Source organism: Arvicanthis niloticus, chromosome 13 (assembly GCF_011762505.2).
Source record: "Arvicanthis niloticus isolate mArvNil1 chromosome 13, mArvNil1.pat.X, whole genome shotgun sequence".
Lineage (NCBI taxonomy): Eukaryota > Metazoa > Chordata > Mammalia > Rodentia > Muridae > Arvicanthis > Arvicanthis niloticus.
The window spans coordinates 37,824,626-37,844,535 of NC_047670.1; the positions used below are offsets into that span (position 1 = coordinate 37,824,626).

Here is a 19,910-nt window from a genome sequence, read left to right on the forward strand (position 1 = left end):
CTTATGATCTTTTACTACAGAGACCTTGGGAAATTAATACCCAGGACAGAAGTACTAAAACTGGAGTGGTAAAAAATAAGATTCTATAAAATGATTTTTAATTTCATGTGCTTTTCGATATGATTTCTGCTTGAAAGAATTATCTCTTACATTGTCAATCATGATACCTTTGCCAGTTTGAAAGGAGTGACCCACATCCAAATTGAATTATCCAGAGTTTCCCTGCCATAGTTTGGATCTTTCTGCTACTGGCACCTCCCCGAAAGAACTTCCTGGTTTGATTTCTCAGTTCTATCAGCTTGTTGCTATTTGTGCTTTCTGCAGTCTGGTTCACTGGCATCTTCATATGCCTAACCTAACCAAATGTTGCAGTGCTGCTTGCAACCAGAAATACTTTTTTATAATATAGTATTTTTATTAATGATTTGAGGATTTAATAAGTGCAAACTATGTTCTGTAACCATGCTTACCTCACTTTTCCTCTTCCTTTTTTCCAAATCTTTTCCTCCACCCACTTTGTACTTTGAGTTCTTCTTTATTCACCCACCAAGTGCTACACCACATACACATGGATATGAGACTATCCACTGGATCTTGGTCAACCAACCAGACCCCAAAAGATTAAAGAAATAATTCCCCGACCTCTGCCTTGAAGCCATTTACTGCTAATAGCTCCATGGTTAGAAATGAAGGCTGTGATCCTTCTCCAACATTTATAGTAGGATATTTACTTGATTGATCTCAGGTAGGTCTTATGCAGCATCTATGCGTTCATGAGTGCATTGGTTCTGTCATATCCAGGAGACATTGTTTTCCCCAGGTCCTTCCTGACCTCAGCCTCTTAAAAATCTTTCTGTCCTTTCTTCCGCAATGGTCTCCAAGCCTTATGGGTTGATGTAATATCAATATCCTATTTGTGGCTCATGACTCCACAGACACTGATATTCTAAACTTTGGAAAGTATTGAGTTTCTGCATTAAGTGCCATCTACTTTATCAAGAATCTTCTAGATGAAGTCTAATTGATATACTTATCAAATGGCTATAGAAATTCTGATTTAGAGGGAACTTTGATATTATTAACAATTTAGTAAACAGGAATAATTTCAACAGTGGCAACGCCCAGGATAGATTTTCTTATTTTGCTGTCCACAATGGTCTCCTTTGTGTAGTTCTTCATGCTGCTTTGTGTCTACTCCTTAGAAATGCAATTATTGAAATAGTAAGGCTATTTCTGACAATGATAGAAATTTTCATTGTATATTTTTATGAACAATGTGATACCAGAATTTGTCCTGGTCTTTCTATCTGGAATCTATTTTTCAAGTAACTTCATGTATTAAACAATACTTATTTTTTGATTCTAGAAATAGTGTAGAAAAAGAACAGAAGGAATGACAGCCATTGCAATTTAGCTAAACCAGTCAGTCTTTAATTGACCCATTATCTATTGTAAGGTCAAATTTGAAGGAATCCCCTTACAGCCTAACCAATCATATTTACCCTTGGACTACTCTGGAAGCAGGAGGGTGCTATATATTAAATACCCAGGACTAAGCCTGGAGAGATGTGATATCTCTATCTCTATATTTCTATCTAATATATGTGTAATATATAAATGTATACAATATATGTATACACAATTTTTCTTGTCTCTGCCAGTCCTGGCCATTTAGGCATCAGGTTAACCACCTTCTCAGAACCTGTCATTCTTGTTTATTGTTTTAAATGATGAGAATAACAAATGAATAAGTGAAAATTCTCTCTCTCTTCCTCTTTATTTTTTTGGGATATTGGGCTGATGGAAGCCTGCTCCCAACCTCAAAAGCCCAGGAGAATTTCTTTTACACTCCATGTATTGTCATGGTTAATCACTCTCAGATTACATTTTGATTTTTGAAGTTCACATGTTCATTTTACTTCCTTGAGAATATTTAAATTTGTTTATTGAGGAAAAGCACCTCTACTCATTGCGTGAATATCCATGTGTTACTACACGTGCACAAACACATTTGCTTGAATATCTCAAAACCTACAAGAAAGTCTAAGTCAGATTTTCACTTGAATGCTTTCAGAAATCACTTGGATTGCAGCCCACACACTCTTCCAGCAGTCTGGCCAGTATCTAGAGCTGTTTCATCTTGAAAAATCAATTGACACTATTTCCTCTCCAAAGGCATCCACTATTGATTGTGTATCTTCCTTAATTATATAGGAGAAAAACTGACTCCTCCTGGACACAACTAGATTTCCTATTTGGCATCTTTATTTCCACTCCAGTGTAACTTAGTTATCGATGCTTGCTTGGATCAGGTTGTTAAAACACTCACTGAGGGAACAGAAAAAAAGGCTCAGTGGGTAAAAGAATCTGCTTCCATGACTGAAGACTGGAATTCAATCTCCAAGACCCACATAGTGGAAGGAAATGGTAAACTCCAACAAGTTGTCCTCTGAACTCCACTCATGTACTATGATATGATCTTTCATACAATCATGCATTCATAAAATAAACAATGTAATGAAAGCATATATATATATATATATATTCACTTAAATCTGAAATGACACCTCATTTTCATTTGGAAAATTCTAGAAATAAGTCAACTATATTACCAGTATATTAGCTTAGCAGCTGGATTGGAAGCTTATTTTTGATGTTCCCCCATTCACATTATATCCTGTATGGCCTCTATTATCTCACTATTATATCATACCATGACAAGCATGACCATTTAATGTTTATTATTTAAACTGGGCTCTTTGGAGAGTGACATGCATAATTATTGATTAAAATAGACCAATAGAAACAAAGTGAGCCCACACCAACACAAAAATAGATCACATTGATCTTGATCATCAACTCAACTACCTGTATCCTCCTCTAGTCAGTAAGTCACTGCCATATTTATCTAATACTATACTCTATCTACAGCTCCTAACACAGTACTTGGAATAGGAAAAGATCACATCAATTATCTTACTTTATCATGGCCAAAGCATAGATAAAATGATCCTATTCAGCCTTCCAGTCCTTGTATTGTAAATGCTAACAGAGCATTTTATGCTAGGATTATAATGTACAATAGTGGTCCAACCATATCTTCTTGTCTGATTGTTTACCTTCCAAGGTACCTGAATCCAATTGCACTTGGAACATTTTTGTATTCTTGTGGTATTCTATCTATTTATTTTTGTGTTAATTATCATCTATTACAATTTCTGGTATTTTAAAGGTGTTAAGCCTGCAAATGATGAGTTCTTCTGAGCTTCCTTTCAATTCCATGAAAGTGTCTTACGTAGAACTGTTACAGATATAAAAACAGTAAATTCTAGGTAAGTAAATGGATACAGGGTTTATTAATGGAAAAATAATATGTTTAGATTAAAAATAGAAAAATTCCATTAACTTTCTGGTTTAGCTTGGTAGTAACTATTGATATGCTTGGTAATATCTGTCATGTCCTTATGGACTCACAGATTAACATAAAGTTAGAGTCAATTCACATATTAGGGAAGTGGAAAGTTACCTTGTATGTTGTCAAATACTAACTCTGATGCAGCCTCACCAATGGCATGACATATAGAAAGGTGAACACAAGAAAGGTGTTCCTGTAAAAGTCAACCTACAATAGAGGTTGCATTTTTATTCAATCTCATATAAGAAGAAAATGTGACTGAGAGCCTGGAAAATAGAATTTACAAGAAAAGGTTAGAGCAATTGGAATTTTTTTAGCTCAGTGACAAAATTATATGTAGATATTCAGTGAGACCTCATTATCCAATATCAATCCACTTGAACAGGAGCATAATTTAAACTGACAGCCATGTTTCCAATGAATAAGTGACCCACTATTCTTTAACAAAGAAAAATAATAATAATTTGAAGCTATTACATTCAAATTGTTTCTTTTCATTCTTGCTTGTCATACTTTAGGTCATCAAGATTTGTTTTAGATGAATATTTCTGTGCCACATTCTTCAAGGCAGTGGAAGAAGAAGTTCTCAGATGTGATCAAAGTGGGGGATATCATACCCCAACATTTTCGTGTTCCAATCTCCTATTTTCTAAGATGAATTCATGTGGACATTCATTCAATTGGTATTTTCCTTCAGGGAGTGCTTCTTGCAAGGTTCTGTAATAAGGCACCAAAAATATAAAACCTATGAGAGACAAGATATTTGCCATATCGTGCGGTAGTAACTTTCTTTTCTACCATGCTTAAAGATGTCTGTAAATCCAGGAAAAAAGTGATAACCTCCAGTCAAGTTATCTTCACAGTGGATATATCAGATGTTGTTTGAGGAGAGGGTGCAAACTAAGCTATTATCTATTTTTTTCCTCTCAATTATTTTTCAGATTATATACCTGGTTTTAAAAATAATATACAAATAAAATTGATTTTTAAGTATAAAATAACTGGAAGTGTTATCCCATGCTTGTAATCCAAGCACTCTGGAATTTGAAGGAGAAAGATTGTGAGTTTAAGTACAACATGAAATACACAGCAAGACCATCTCTCAAAAATACATACAAATATTCATTTACATACAAGTGAAATGAAAATTTATGAACTAAAGACCCCTAAACTTTTTTAAAATTTTATTTATATACTTTACATTCTGATTGCAGCTTTCCCTCCCTTCTCTCCTCTCTGTCCCTTCTTCTGACTTCACTTCCCTGCCTTTCTCCTCAGAAAAGGCTCAGAAAAAAAGGAAAGTCTTTCAGGAGTATCAACCAGCCTTGGTATATCAAGTGACAGCTGGACTAGGTACATCTTCTTCTACTGTAGTTAGGAAGGCAGCCCAGTTAGTGGACAGGAATCCAGTTGTGGGCAACAGAGTCACAGACAACCCCTCGTCCTGCTATTAGGAGTCCCACATGAAAACCCAGCTGTACAACTGTTACCTATGTGCAGAGGTCATAAGTCCATCCCATGCATAATCTCTGCTTGATCTTTCAGTCTCTATGGGCCCCTATGGCCCCAGATAAGTTGATTGTGTATTTTTTTCTTGTGCTGTTTTTGACCTTTCTGGCTCCTTCAATTCTTAGTCCCCTTCTTCAATAGAATTTGCCAAACTCTGCCTAGTGTGTGGCTGTGGGTCTCTGTATATGTTTCCAACAGTTGCTGGATAAAACTTCTCAGATAAGAGTTATGCTAGGCTCCTGTCTGGAACTATAGCAGAATGTCATTAATAATGTCATGAGTGAGCTCTCTCTTATGCATGGGTCTCAGGCTGAACCAGTCATTGGTGAGCCATTCCTTGAATTTTGGCTCCATCTTTACCCCTGCATATCTTATTAATAGGAGAACTTGTGTCTAAGGTTTTATGACTCGGTTGGTGTCCCAAGGTATCCATTGGATGACTTTTCTGGTTAAAGGAGATGGCCATTTTAGGCTCCAAGCCCTCCATTGTTAGAATTCTTAGCTAAGGTGACCCTCATAGATTCCTGGGAGTTTCCATTTTCCTAGGTTTCTATCTCATCCTAGATATGACCTCCTCAACAGATTCAATTCTCTCTCTTCATACTCTCTCCTTTCATTCCCCCCACCTTGATCCCCCCTGCTTCCCTCACTAACCCCATCCCTGACCCATTTACCTCCCTCCACCTACCCCTGACGAGACCACTAAACTTTGAAAGCTAGGAAATTCATAACATTTAGCAGAGAAATATTATGTCAACATGCATAACCTAGCAGAGTAAGTTGATAGCAAACTCAAGATTATAATTCTAGTCTTTGAGGGGCCTTCTCTTTGTCTATATTAGAAACTATATTCTAATGCTCATAGTATGTATGTGCAGTTGCTACTAACAGAACCTAATATGATGGCATGAAGACATAAAGGTATATCCAAATACATGAAATCCAGAGGTAAGCAGATCATAATTGCTACAGTAGTTCCCATATCATTAGAAAGCCAGAATGCTGTCAGCCTGGTCTATTCTTTTGCTCTTAAACTCTGGTTTGGAGAAGACTTGTAGAGCCTTGGTTATTGTGTAAACTTTAATAACCTACATTTGCAGTTCAGCATTGCAATTTTTTTTTATTAAGTAGAAGAAAATGAATATTGGCCAGGCAAATTGTAATCTATGATATCAGAATACAATGTTACTAGAACTCATTTCTATATACCTTGGAAACTAGGGTATGGTTCCTCTTTGTTCTGGACTGGTTTTCCAATATTTGTACAGCAACCTTCTTTTCAAGCCAGAGACAATGTTCCTCTTCTGAATAGAGAAAAGGTTACCTACTATCTCCAATGTGGTTTACATCTCTCTTCCCATTGTGAAAAATTAGTTTTTTTCCAAACCAAGGGTGTGTTTACTGTGACACTTCTCATCATATACCTGGTCTTATTTGTGTCACATTCTAGGAACTGAGGCTGTGGGAATTCACTTAAGAAAACGATGCTTCTCTGGTCACTGCATATTCTGTAAACAATCATCCAGGGTTTGTTTCTCCACCTAAAAGTCCTTTATCTTCATCAATTGCTTGTGAAACAATAACAGGCTAATTTGTTACCTCACTATCAGAATGAAAACTCAGAAGCTTTACAGTTCTTTACAATCATGTATAACTTGCCTGGTAGAATTCGATATGTAATCTACCTAACTCTGGAGCCCAGTAAGTGAAAATATAATTTTTAATAAAAAAAGATTATGGAATTATATACAGTAACATATTGTATTCAAATATGATTATATAACTTCTCTTTTAAATAATTGCTGTTTAGGTATAGCAAAATATCACTTATCTACATTAATCAATTTAAACGGACTGCTGTTACTTGAAACTAGATCTCTATTGTTCATACAGGGCTTGAACCTGTATGAAGTGAAACTTCTTGCCTCCTGAGTGACTAAAGGTATGTACCCCTTTACATGGCTTTCCTTAAATGCATAATTGAAGTCAGTAAACTAAAGTCCAAAGAGGAATTTTGTTGAGTTGGGTTGTTTGATATACAGTGACAGTTAAAATACTGTGGTGCCCTGCAACCTTCAAGAGCATCACTCTCCCTCCTTACAGCCATCTCCTTAAAGCTCAGTAGCTGCCTCTTCTCTCTCTCCTTGCTCAACTCTCTTTTACCCTCCAACCTACTGCTATCTGGCTGTGGACCTCATCATTCCTCAGGGATTGTTCTTTCAGAGTCTCTAATGACCCACTAACTGGTACAGCCAACTGACCCTTCTCACTCCTTATCTTCCTCCCCGCTGTTCTGATGACTTTTAACTCTCTAAAAGGATGTTTTCCCCTTGCCTTAGTAAAAAACGTTCTCTCCTAGGTTTTTTTTTTTTTTTTTTTTTTAACACCCACTAAGAAAGCATCTCCAGCCACTTCCTTTCTTTACCCCTAAAGGGTCCCATGCTGGACCTCGCTGTTTTCTCGTTCTGCAAAATAAAGTTTGTATTTTAAAAAATGGCATACTTTACATGCTGATTATGGTGAGTGGTTTGCCATTCACAGTTTTATTTCAATTATAAACCTGATTCCTCTACAGTAACTGACATCTGGCCATACTTTCTTCCAGTTCTCTCCCTGACACCTCTCAGCATACTTTCTCCTCCTAATTGAATTCACAGTGATCTAATCTATGCCCCTATTTTCTTATGCCTGACTTTCTAACTGCATGTCCAGAATCATCCTTATTGTATCATAAATACTCAAACTCAGCAGAAAAATCACCCAGAACAAAATTATCTCACAGTGCCATTGGATTAATATTAATTCATTTGTTTTTTGCTATATTGCTGTCCTGATTTAAATCCTTTATTGATACTCTTGTCATAAGGACAAGAGATACTCCAAACTCTTCAACAAGTTGCAAAGAACTCTCCTCGGCTCCTCTGCTTCTTATATCTTCAGCTTACATCCTATTCTACCTATATCCTGGCCTATTGTCCAACCATAAGACATCTCTCAACTTCCAGAAAGTACCCTGCTAATGTAGACCATATAACTTTCAGATAGACCCACTTTACTGTCTCTTACTCAAGCTGACCTTAAAATGTGTCCTCAGGCTTTTGGTTTATTTGGGGTTTTGTTTGTTTGTTTGCTTGTTTCTGAGAGTTTCAGTTTTATACCGTGTGTTTTGAGTGGCATCATTGTACAGCTAACAACATATGGCTATATAGATGTATCACTAAATGTACATGGTATTAAACTGACTTTTAATAAATTATCATTAAATCTAGAGGTCATTTCATCCTTTGGAGCTCTTCTGAGCAGCTTCTATTAGCAATAAATGATGATGCATTTAAAGACCCACAATTAGTCAAGGTTTAAAGAATACAAGAAAGTAGATTTCTAAGTCATATATACATATATATATATATATATATATATATATATATATATATATATATATATATAATCTTACCACCAAGCTTAGAGATTGTAACAGAAAATGGAGTGAAATGTGTTTAAGAGCCAGACATGTTGAATGACTCCAAGACAATATCTTCTAGATACTACCAGATAGCTGTAATTTGAACATACAGAGGTCATGTTAGCATGCACAAAACTTGTATAAACCCAAGCTAGACAAAATTCCAATCTCAGCATGTAGAAGTTAATTAAGCATACAGTGCTTTCTTTTATTCTTCAAAATCTGGTTTTACTTTTTCTGTTTTTTTTTTTTTCAAAAATAATTAATTCTCAAAACCTTGCTGTTAACACTGGCTGATCACTTCTCTTAACGGATGGCTTATATTCTCCTACTTGATGAATCACTGATTTCATGTAGCATGGTATGTTTCTTTGTTTATATGACTGAATCTGCTAAAAGTAAATATCTTATTTGTTTTCATGTGCCCAGTGTATAACACAAAGCCAAGTATATATTATAATTTCAATAAAAGTACTTGAAATAAGAAAATTAGAAACAATAGTGATCAATTATAAAAACAGTTCTTGAGAGAGAGAAAGAATGGGGGTAAAAAGATACCCTTATTTAAGGGTTGCCTCAAATAACCTCTGTAATGTTCTTAAGCAACGCTTACCCTCCTTATTCCCAAGAGGAGAAATCTCAGCCACCAAGGGTTAGTGAATTGGCAATGACAAGTACATGAACAGTGTCCTTCACCTCCCAGGCACTACATAGATAAGCCCATGGGGAAAGGGGGAGCTGCGAGGCTTCCCCTTCAGCAACACACATAAAGAACACATTGTGACCATTGAGAAACGCTCTAGTTAGAAGCACATGGTCTGGCTTGGACTGAGCTGTATCAAAGAGTATGAGAAAGAACACTGGGTAGGGGAGGATTGAAAAAAGTGCGTCCAACCTGGTGTTCCTGGGTCCTGAGGAAAGCTCCTTCATACTTCCTGGGCTGAAGATCCATAAAAGCAATTTAAAGTTCCCAGGACAGAGATAAGTGCTCAGCAGTGCAAAGTAGTTTTTACAGAAGAGGAAGTTTCAAAGAGGCTATTTTCTCTAAACATTATGAGCTTCCATTTATCAAAGGGCACTGGCTTTTCTCCTTGAGTTACCTAAAGTCAGTAAAGAACAAACTAAAATAACGTTCTAATTTTAAAGTATTATCCAATTAAAAGATTACCTTATTACTGATACACCAAGAAGGTAAGGGTCAGGTTTGAAAAGGGGCAGCATGCGTTTGTACGAATCCTCCTGAATGATAGGGCTCCTTTATTGGATGGGAGGAAGCTGAAAAAAACATATTGCATATAGTGGTACTGTGCATACTTATTAAGAATAGTGTACTGGTTTTATAGGGCTTTATTAATTTATTTTGTTATTTACAAATATCTCCATAAGATATATCTTTTTGGAGTGAGGGACATGCTTCAGTGTTTCTCTTCCAGAGGAACTCAGTTTGATTTTTAGCACCTGTGTCATGTGGCCCATAATCACATGTAACCCAGGTCCAAGAGATCCCACATCTAACGTTTCAGACATTCACACACATGGGACATGTACACACAAACACACAAAAAGTACACAAAGCTGGAAACCATGCTACACTAATACATCCAGTCAATGATTTAGGTAAGTTTTCAAACCTACCCTCATCAATGCAGCTCCACTTTCATGACATTTACTTAAGCCCATCTCTAATCTGAATGGTCCAACTACTTCCTAAGTGGTTTGACCATTTGTTCAACTGTCATGCAGTGAATACACATTCCTTCTTTACATTTAACCTGACAGAAATATTATTTGAAAATTATTATGGACCAGAGAGGGATAGTATTTTTTCTAGTCTTTCCTTAACTGTCTAGAGCAACATGGCATTATTAACTTTTGGTCCTCATTGCCTTTATGTCGAAGTCAACCATGCTGAGAATCCATGACTCATACCTGGTGTGCCTTGTAACAACGTGTTTTCTTCAAGTCTCAGTGAGACCTTACCTGCAGGCATTTTCTCCTTTGATTTTCATAAAAGGTATCACATGCTTTATTTTCTATTGCATTTGTACATACTATCCCATCAGACAACCTCTAAATCTACCTCATCCAGACCATTTTCAACATCTAACTCTTGGCCCTTTATATCTCAGAGTGTTTTTGGATCTTTAGATCTATGTTACTGAAGCAGGTAAATTCAGTCTTATCATGACTGAAAATTGAGTATCACTGCATACTCTGATTTATCCATTTGCCCTTCACATGGCAGTGTGAATATTTAAAATGAAACATAAATTAATAACAAATGAATGGTAGAATCTCAGAGCTTAATATATACTATATATAGTATATTGTATATAATATATAAATATATATATTTATATATATTTATATATTATATATATATAATATGCACTACACATTTGCTGTGTGGGTAATAAATCTGTTTTAATAAATATGTGTGATGCATAAATATGTACATTTGAATATTATGTACACAATTATATATTATATATAAAAGAATAATTAACTCATGTTAGCCTTTGTATGCAGACATTAGTACTCAGCTAGTATGTGTTCACGTTTGACTAAAGTCTTCACAATTTAAGCTCTGGGAGACTGTGTGCTTCAAATCAATGAGAAACATGAAAATGTGAACAAATCATGTTCTTTAGACTATTAACCCGAGAAATGGTTTTCAATCTCCCCTGTTTATTCCATTTTTAATAATATAATTTATAATTCTATGTGAATATAAAGGAGATTAAGAAAATTTACTTTTACTGGTAGGCAGTTGTCAGGAATGGAACATCTGCTGTACGGAGGCACTCAGCTGCCAAAACACACTGATAAATTCCACAAAAGCAGGAGTTGTGTTTGTTTTATCTGCTGTCACTCATAATGTGTATCAAAGTAGCTTCTCAGTATATGTGTATAAAGTAAAGTGATACTGCCCCATCAGCTGCCAGCTTACCTTATTCTTAATTATGCAGATATGACAAGACTGAAAAGGTTGCAAAAATATTTTGTAATGTATTGTTACCTTTTAAAATAAAAGCATTTCTAGAGTTGTATGAGATGCTAATTGGCCTACAGGCTCATATGCTTTCTTTGGTAGAATGGTACCGTTCCACTATCCAGAACACAGGATTTGTCTTGTCTTGGGTAATAGAAAATATCCTCTACACATTCTGCACCTTTCTGGGGATAAAAGAGGAGGGTAGTAACTCCTTCATATCTACTTCAGTGAAATCAGTAAATCACAAGGGGATACAAGTGATCTCCTGGTCTAGAGGGGCATATATTTTGTCAGAGAGTACAAAGACCTTTATGACCAAGAGAAACATCACCAATCTTTTAATCTGTCACCCTCAGTACTGCTTTTAAAATGGAGATTTATATTTTGTAGCTGGTGTTAATTTGACTCTATTTATCATATCTATTCTACACAATTTTTTATAGATTAGAAAGAAATTGCTAGAAAGATGAAATAAAACTGTAAAAATCATACAGTATATTGAGAGTAGAACTAGACCCAACATTAAAGGTCTTGGAATTTAGGATCTTGTTTTTATTCCTACCACTAGGAAATGGAACGCATAATACCAGAGGAAGGTTCCAGAATCTACTGTATGAGTAGGGTAGATGATATGAGTCCCTGTTCCAAAGACATATTTTGAGTCCCTCAATCAAACTAAGGACAAACTCTGGGTTGTATGAAGGTGTTTTATTTTGAATTTACAGGATACTTACTTATTTTTATGTGGAACCAATGTGTTTCTCAGAAGAAAAGTACATTCTAATTCCAACTTCAGTTGCTCTAATCTTGAACAGATCACTCTGTTCTCTGGATCTAGGTTTTTTTCTTGTCTTAGTAACAGTTCTATCAGTTACTATGAATAACCAAAGCAACTCTTATCAAAGAGAGCATTTAACTGGGGACTTGTTTCCAGTTTTAGAGCTTTAGTCCATTATCATCATGGTTGGAAGCAAGGCTTCAGTCAAATGCAGAAGAACAAGAGGAGACGGGGGAGATGCAAAGGGGCAGAGAGACAGAGAGACAGAGGGACAGAGACAGACAGACAGAACAGGCAGACAGGTAGACAGACAGGCAGGCAGGCAGGCAGGCAGGCAGGCAGGCAGGCAGGCAAGCAGAAGAAACTTGGCCTGGCTTGAGATTTTGAAATCTTAAAGCCCACTGCAAGTGATACACTTCTTCCAATAAGACCACATCTTCTAATCCTTCTAATCCCTTCAAATAGTACCTAAACACTTACATATATGAGCCTATGAGTGTCAATCAAACCACCACACTTGTTAAGCAGAGATTTGGGCAAATGACTATCGATACATAATTTTTATTAAATATACATGAATTGAACAAAATAAAGGGTATAATCAATATGCCAGGGGCAGAGACCATATTCTTCTGTCCCTACCAAGGCCATGCCAGACCTAACAGTTCAGATTGAAGATCTGCAAAAAGGAACTAAGTTGCCCTAAAGTCTAACTGCTATCAAGGTTTTCTTCTCATTGTGGAAGAAACCATGGGAATGTTTGGGTTTTATATATGACATACTATAATGATTCTTCTTTCCTTCTGGATCATTGTAATTGTAATTTGGGGGTCCAGTTCCATTCCATTCTGAACATATTTCAATATTCTGGCTTGTACTTTGCCTAACTACCACAGAAGGGTATTTACAGAGCTTAAATGCCCAGTGTGATGGAGAAAAGGTGAATACTGATTTCCTTTGGTAAGGAAGATTTTATCAAATGTTAAACAAAAAAGTGATGGTGGGTAGCTCATTTGTCTACAAAAGGGAACGAGTATAGTGTTTTATTACATGACAACATATTGTATGGGTGAAGGGATGATTTTTGAGTTTAATTCAACTACACATAACATTGTGACTCTACTCTGCAAGAGGCATTAGGCTTTAGTACAGAATATAAAAATGAGCTGCTCATAGTTTCTGTTTTATAGCTCAGCTGGGTAAAGTCAGTGCTGAATAGCAGTCTGTATGAAGAAAACCATAGGAAAGGATATTTCCTGTGCTTTCAGAGGTTACTGTAGGATATTGTGGGAAAACTGCCACAGTAGACCAGCAACTGGGTCACAGGGACATCTTCCACAAAGGTCTCACAGTGGGCCCCAATAGACACAAGGGAGTCAATGGCTTTATTGGCATGATGGATGATGGTTGAATCTGGATGTGCACCCCTGTGAAACTCAGGGCAGACCTCAGTTAAATAGGGGGAGAGAAAGTGGGGAGGGTCTGGGGAAGAATGTTTAATTGGCTCCGCCCTCTGGCCTTCAGGCATCTCATTAGTATGTAAATATCTCTAGGGCCTGAGGCCAGTAGTCATGCCCTCTACCTGTGCTCTTTGGGTGGGGCTGCATTGCCCTGAACAGTGTAGATCAGTGGAGTTCCACACCACGTGTTAGGAGCCTGAATTGGGTCTCCAGGCTTTCCAGCCAGAGCTTCGACCAAAACCAGCCATCCTATCAGGGTCCTACAGGATCAGTAAGCTCCCTTTCAGTTAGTAGTTAAGAAATGCAGTCTTTTAATATGTAGTTTTTTCTCATGCGTTGTATAGTTTTCTTTGCTCGCTATTGAGAAATGCCTCATATGAGCTTAGGTACTGGATAAGGCTTTACCTAAGAACAGAAAATGCAAAACCATCAATAATGCCAGTATTTATTCGATATTTGGAATGTGTCAATTAGTAGAACCACATCTAGCCAAGGATTGGCACTCAGGAAGTGGCACATGGTACTAAAGAGATTTATTTAATCTTAAAATAATTGGACGTTAGAAATAATTATTAATCTAATGTTGCATACAAAGAAATGGAGCCTTGGGAAGTTTATTAACATAATCAGTGCCACACAAGGAAGCTTGTGGAGCCATATGCTTTTTTTCTAAGCTTATTTTTAAGCTTTCTTTAGATTAGCCCAAGGAGAGCTTCCTTAACTTCAAGGTGTAATCAATCTTTCTGCCATCACAACATGATCCTTGACTGTTCATGAAGGTCCTGATGCTGCCTGCCAAGGGTTCAGCTGGTCTTCCAGCTGTGCTTGCTCTGCAGCTCAGGGTTCCCACATCATCTTTTTTCTACAAAGATGTGTCTCCTCCAGCTTCATGGAAACCTTATTTCCTTTGTAGATAGAATATTATTTGTGGGATATCAAAGAGACACCATGACAACTTCCAGGATTCACTTTTCTGATGTTTTCCTCTACAGATTTGACTACCTATATTTGTTCCCCAGAAACATAGAAACACAGTATGCTGACCAGAACCTTACCTTGACCTAACTATTCATATTGTCTCTAGGCACAATGCCAGAGTGAGGGTTTGAATATTAGCTCATTTATTTATCTCCTCTAGGGGAAGAAAAGCCCTTACTTCCTGTTGTCAAATGACTAGATAGATAGATAGATAGATAGATAGATAGATAGATAGATAGACAGACAGAGAGATAGAGAGATATAGATACACACACATATATGAAGGACACTCTCTTCTTGCTTCCAGAAGATATTTTTTATAGCATAGAAGAGTATTTATGGTATCTTAAGGGAACAAAGGAACATTTCAATGCAATATTTACAATTTGCTTCAATTGTAAAAAAGCAAACAAATTATGGGAATATCTGAAAATATACATATGAAATATACTTATAAACATAAATTTCTAACTTCTTTAAGCCACATACCTGAGTTTTTATCCATGGTTTCTGTAACAATTTCAAGTTCTAATCTTGGTTGCTGAGGAAGTATTCATATTTTTATTTTTTTTTTCAATTTTTTATTGGATATTTTATTTATTTACATTTCAAATGTTATCCTCTTTCCTGGGATTCCCCCCCCCCCCAAGAAACCCTGTATCCTCCTCCCCCTCCCCTGCTTCTGTGGAGGCATTCCCACAACCACCCACCCACTTCTGCCTCCCTGCCCTCAAATTTCCCTACAATGGGTCATGGAGCCTTCACAGGACCAAGGGCATCTCCTCCCACTGATGACTGACTTTGTCATTCTCTGCTACATATGCAGCTAGAGCCATGGGTCCCTCCATGTGTACTCTTTGGTTAATGGTTTAGTCCTTGAAAGCTCTGGGGGAATCTAGTTGGTTGGTATCATTGTTCTTCCTATGAGGTTGCAAACCCCTTCAGCTCCTTCAGTCCTTTATCTCCTCCATTGGGGACCCCATGATCAGTCCAATGGTTGGCTGTGGTCATCTGCCTCTGTACTTGTCAGGCTCTGGGAGAGCCTCTCAGAAGACAGACATATCAGGCTCCTGTCAGCAAGCACTTCTTGACATCCACGATAGTGTCTGGGTTTGGTGACTGTATATGGGATATATCCCCAGGTGAGGCAATCTCTGGATGGCCTTTCCTTCAGTCTCTGCTCCATATTTTGTTTCCATATTTCCTCCCCTGAGTATTGTGTTCCCTCTTCTAAGAAGCAGTGAAGCATCTATACTTTGGTCTTCCTTCTTTTTGAGCATCATGTGGTCTGTGAATTATATCTTGGGTATTCTGAGTTTGGGGGCTAATATCCACTTATCGGTGAGTGCATACCATTCTGTTCTTTTGTGATTGGGTAATCTCACTCTAGATCATATTTTCTAGTTCCATCCATTTGCCTAACTTGAGGATTTCACACATGAATATTTAACACACACACACCTATCTTCTCTACCTACCTCAACTTTTCAAGTCCAGTTAGTGTTGCTTTTATTTGCAAATGTTTAGGGTTGACCTCTTTGGATTGGGGTTTCACACCTCAAAAAAAGAAAAAAACAAAACCAAAAATATTTTTCCTTTCTTCTTCAGCAACCATTGACTATCTATCTGTAAACCTTTATCCATGTTTGCCAGTCAATTGGTATGGTCTTTTCAGGTCTAGCTAAGCAGCTATATTATTGGGGGTTCATTGGGGGAATTATCTTGTTCATTTCAAAAGAAACAATCATTAAGCAATAGTCCCAGTATTCTGAGTTTTACAAGCTTTCCACGCTCTCTTCTGTGATGCTCTCTTATTCTTAGTAGTCGTAGCTTTCTTACAAATATCTCATATAGGGACCTACAATCACTTGATTTCCATATTTTGATCTATTGTGGATCTCTCCAATAGTATACTGCAAAGAGAAATTTCATTGATGAGATATGAGAAATGTATTTATTTTGGGTACAAACATGAATATTTAGAAGGCAGTTGGGAACTATATTATTTTAGTAATATGGGAATAACTGGTTTCTTTACTTTACTTTAACAATTGGTTCCTTTACTGTTTTACAGTACAAATCACTAAGTCTCTTCAATGATCAAGCTTTATGTCCAAATAGACAGCTGTTGCTTGCCTCTATGATAGAAGTTGCACTGTGGCACCAACGGATATACCTTGCTGGGCTTGCCATTGTGTGGGTCTCAATCTTCATAACTACTTAGATTGATAAACTTTTATCATTTGTGGCCTTACATACTGTCTCATACTACCTTACAACAGTTTGGGAAGAAAGCTTCCTGATCAATACTAGCTTGATTTCTTCAAGTCCTGTGACTAAAGCATGTGGTGAGTATCTTTAGCCATAAGCTCTTACCTTCATGCTCTGACACTTAACCAAGAATACTGGCAGTATCCTATATTGTTTGGGGTGTCTTGTGGGTTCCTCTGTTCAACAACCTGAAGAGACATATTAACTGTTTGGTACTGAGGCTTTTGTTAGTTAGACTATGGAGTTTTGTGTATGGCGGGGTTATATCACTATATGGGCAATACAGTATGTTTCCTCATCCCTTTCTCCAACACCCTTAGTGTTATTTATTCCTCTTTCTCTCACTCTGTATTATCCTTCCTAATTATCCCCTCCATTTTCCCCTCCCTCCTTTATAGCATCTGTGCCTTGCTGTCTTCCTCTCTAGAGTCCCTCCCTTTACAATAGTCCCTTTTGATTTTGCTGGCTTATCTAGTTATTCCAGGTTATAAACTCAAAGTTAAAGACTCAAAGCTAGGATCCACAGATAAGAAACAATATGTGGCATTTGGTTTTTGATGGTCTGGTTTGCTCACTCACTATAATATTTCCAGTTTCTATCCATTACATATAAATTTTACATTTCTTTACCCTGGAATGTAACTTCATTTTTATGTTTTATAAACATTTTCATTGTTTATTCATTGGTTGATTGACACTTCAGCTGCTTTTATTCTATAACTCTGTGAATAAAGTGGCAATGAGTATAGTTGAGCAAATATCTCTGTAGTAGAATATTGAGTCCTTTATATAACAAGGAGGAATACGTGTGGGTCATATAGTATATATTTTTATCACTTAGAGTATTCTTGACATTAATTTGTTGCATGATAGCTCCAGTTTGCAGTCCTACCAACAGAGAATAAAGGTTCCCTTTCCACATATACACTTCAACATTTATTGTTGGTTATGTTTTTAGTCTTATGCATTGTGATTGAGATAAATGAAAACTGCAAAGTTAATTTCACTTTTCTTACTATTTCTGCTTATACTTCCATAGCTCACTTATTTACATGTATTAGTTCATTTAAAAATATATTTGTTGTGAATGATTGTCTAGAACCCTTAATTAGGCTGCTTGGTAATCCTTAGTTCCTATTTTCAAAGTGCTCATAGTCAAAGGTGGCAATTCTTGAAAACACTGGAGAGTGGGGACATTGTTAGATGCAGCCACTGAGTGCTCTGGAAAGGAGGAGAGAGGTGGCTCCTAAAAGAACATTACAAGTCAGTCATTGTGTGAAGAATAAGCAAGGGACAAGCAAATGAGATTAAAGAAAAAGGATTAATGTTTACAAATGCTATCTAAAACTGTTTGTAAACATGAGAAAAGAGAAGTAGATCTGAAAACTCATGCACATTTAAATCTTACTGAAATGAGAAAGACTGTACAATGGTGTGAAGGTGGGTGGAACAGCACATCCAGTCATTCTAGAGACGATGCACACAGTAGTAGAAAGTTTAATCCCAAACTTTAAGATTGAGTTTTCCTTAGGCTTTCACAAACTAATGGCAAGACATTTCAGGATTGTATGTGGAGGAATTAGAACTTCACAACTCTTTCAGAGAGACAAGTTAATCCACAACCCCATGGGTATATTGAGAAGAAACAACTCATTAAAAGGGAGAAGAAGGTTACCATGTTCAGCCCAAAATAAAACATCTATGTTGCATCCCTCCTCCAGAGGTTCAGGGACCATTAGATGGGTGGAGACAGTAAGACTGTAAGGGTCCCAGGTGGTGGATAAGGAAACTGTGAGGAAAGTGTTTTCTGGATACAGCAGAGTAAGTAATCATAAAACACATAATAACTATGATAACACATGTAAGGTTTACACAAGCACATGTCAGACAAAATCACAGTATGGAGAGGGGAGGCAAGCATGGAGTCCTTCCCTTATCTAAAGAGCTCTTGGAAATTGAAAGCTACTAGGAGAGGGAGAGTCAAATATTTTTAAGGGTATAGCTCCAGTGGTAGGCTGTATACCCAAAAGTAAATGAGAAGCACAGTATATGGACTTCAGTTTTTCAATAGATGGGCACAGTGTTGGATAGATAGGGAACAGGGGGTATATCTGGGAAGAGTTTGTAGTATGGGCATGACAATGATCAAAATCCACTGCACGAAATTTCCAGAGAACTCTCAAAAATGAGAAGTAGTCAGGTAACATTGGAATATTACCACATAGGAAATGCCTACTGTGTTCAGAAACAAAAAAGTCATTAGGACTAAGACTTCAATGCAGTGTGTTTCACGGGGACACTGAGGACATGATGGCATAGTCTGTACTTGATCGGTAACATTCTAATGAAGAACATCAAGGCAAGAAGGCACATAAAGATGTCACGTCGTGTCTTGAAGGGTGACAGAAAATTTTCAAAAGAAGATGACAAATAGCCTAAGTTTTAAGTCACCATTGGACTATTCAAAGGGGTGAGAAACTAGGGAGAAGGGTCAATGAGGACAGAAACAGTGAAGGATGTGAATGCCTTTGGGAGATCCAGCATGGTTTAAGAGCAGAGCCAGTGCATGGAAGGAAAGGTAGGCAGGTAAGTGCCGGTAACGCAAAAGTAGGCACAATTTGCCTTCTTACTTTCTTCTTCCTGCACTATCCTTCTTTTTCCTCGGCTTCTTTTCATTGTAGCTTGATGCAGAAAACCAAGTGTCGCAGGAAGCCCTGGCTTGATCCCCAGCACTGCATAAACTAGATTTGGAGGAACACACCTGAAATCTCAGAACTCAGGGAGTAGAAGCAAGCTCAGAATTTTAAAAAAAAATAGAGAAAAATTTTGAGGCCAGCCTGGTCTACATGAGACTACTATCAAACTAAATTAAAAACTAAAGGGGAGCTAAGAGAAGAGAAAACTGTGCTGTGTAGCTTTCAGTCATTATGATCACTTGGAGCAGCACACAGCACAGTACAGATTAGCCAACGGATGTGCAAGGTCAGAACATAACCTCTGTCAACATGCATCCCTACTCAGGGTCCCCAGCCCCCACAACA

General features: G+C 37.1%; 1 long non-coding RNA gene across 2 annotated transcripts in view; it reads right to left on the minus strand.

The window, feature by feature from the left end:
• Nucleotides 1–2,510: 2,510 nt before the first annotated feature.
• The window catches only part of LOC143434091 (uncharacterized), a 70,101-nt gene continuing 52,701 nt past the window's right edge, over nt 2,511–19,910 (minus strand). Inside the window, exons 5-6 of one of the 2 annotated variants that reach the window (XR_013103299.1) lie at nt 9,556–9,662; nt 2,511–4,132 (exon numbers count right to left, since the gene is read on the minus strand). This is a non-coding gene — a long non-coding RNA (uncharacterized LOC143434091). The remainder of the gene's footprint in view (nt 4,133–9,555; nt 9,663–19,910) is intronic. The other variant, XR_013103300.1, reaches the window with a different exon arrangement.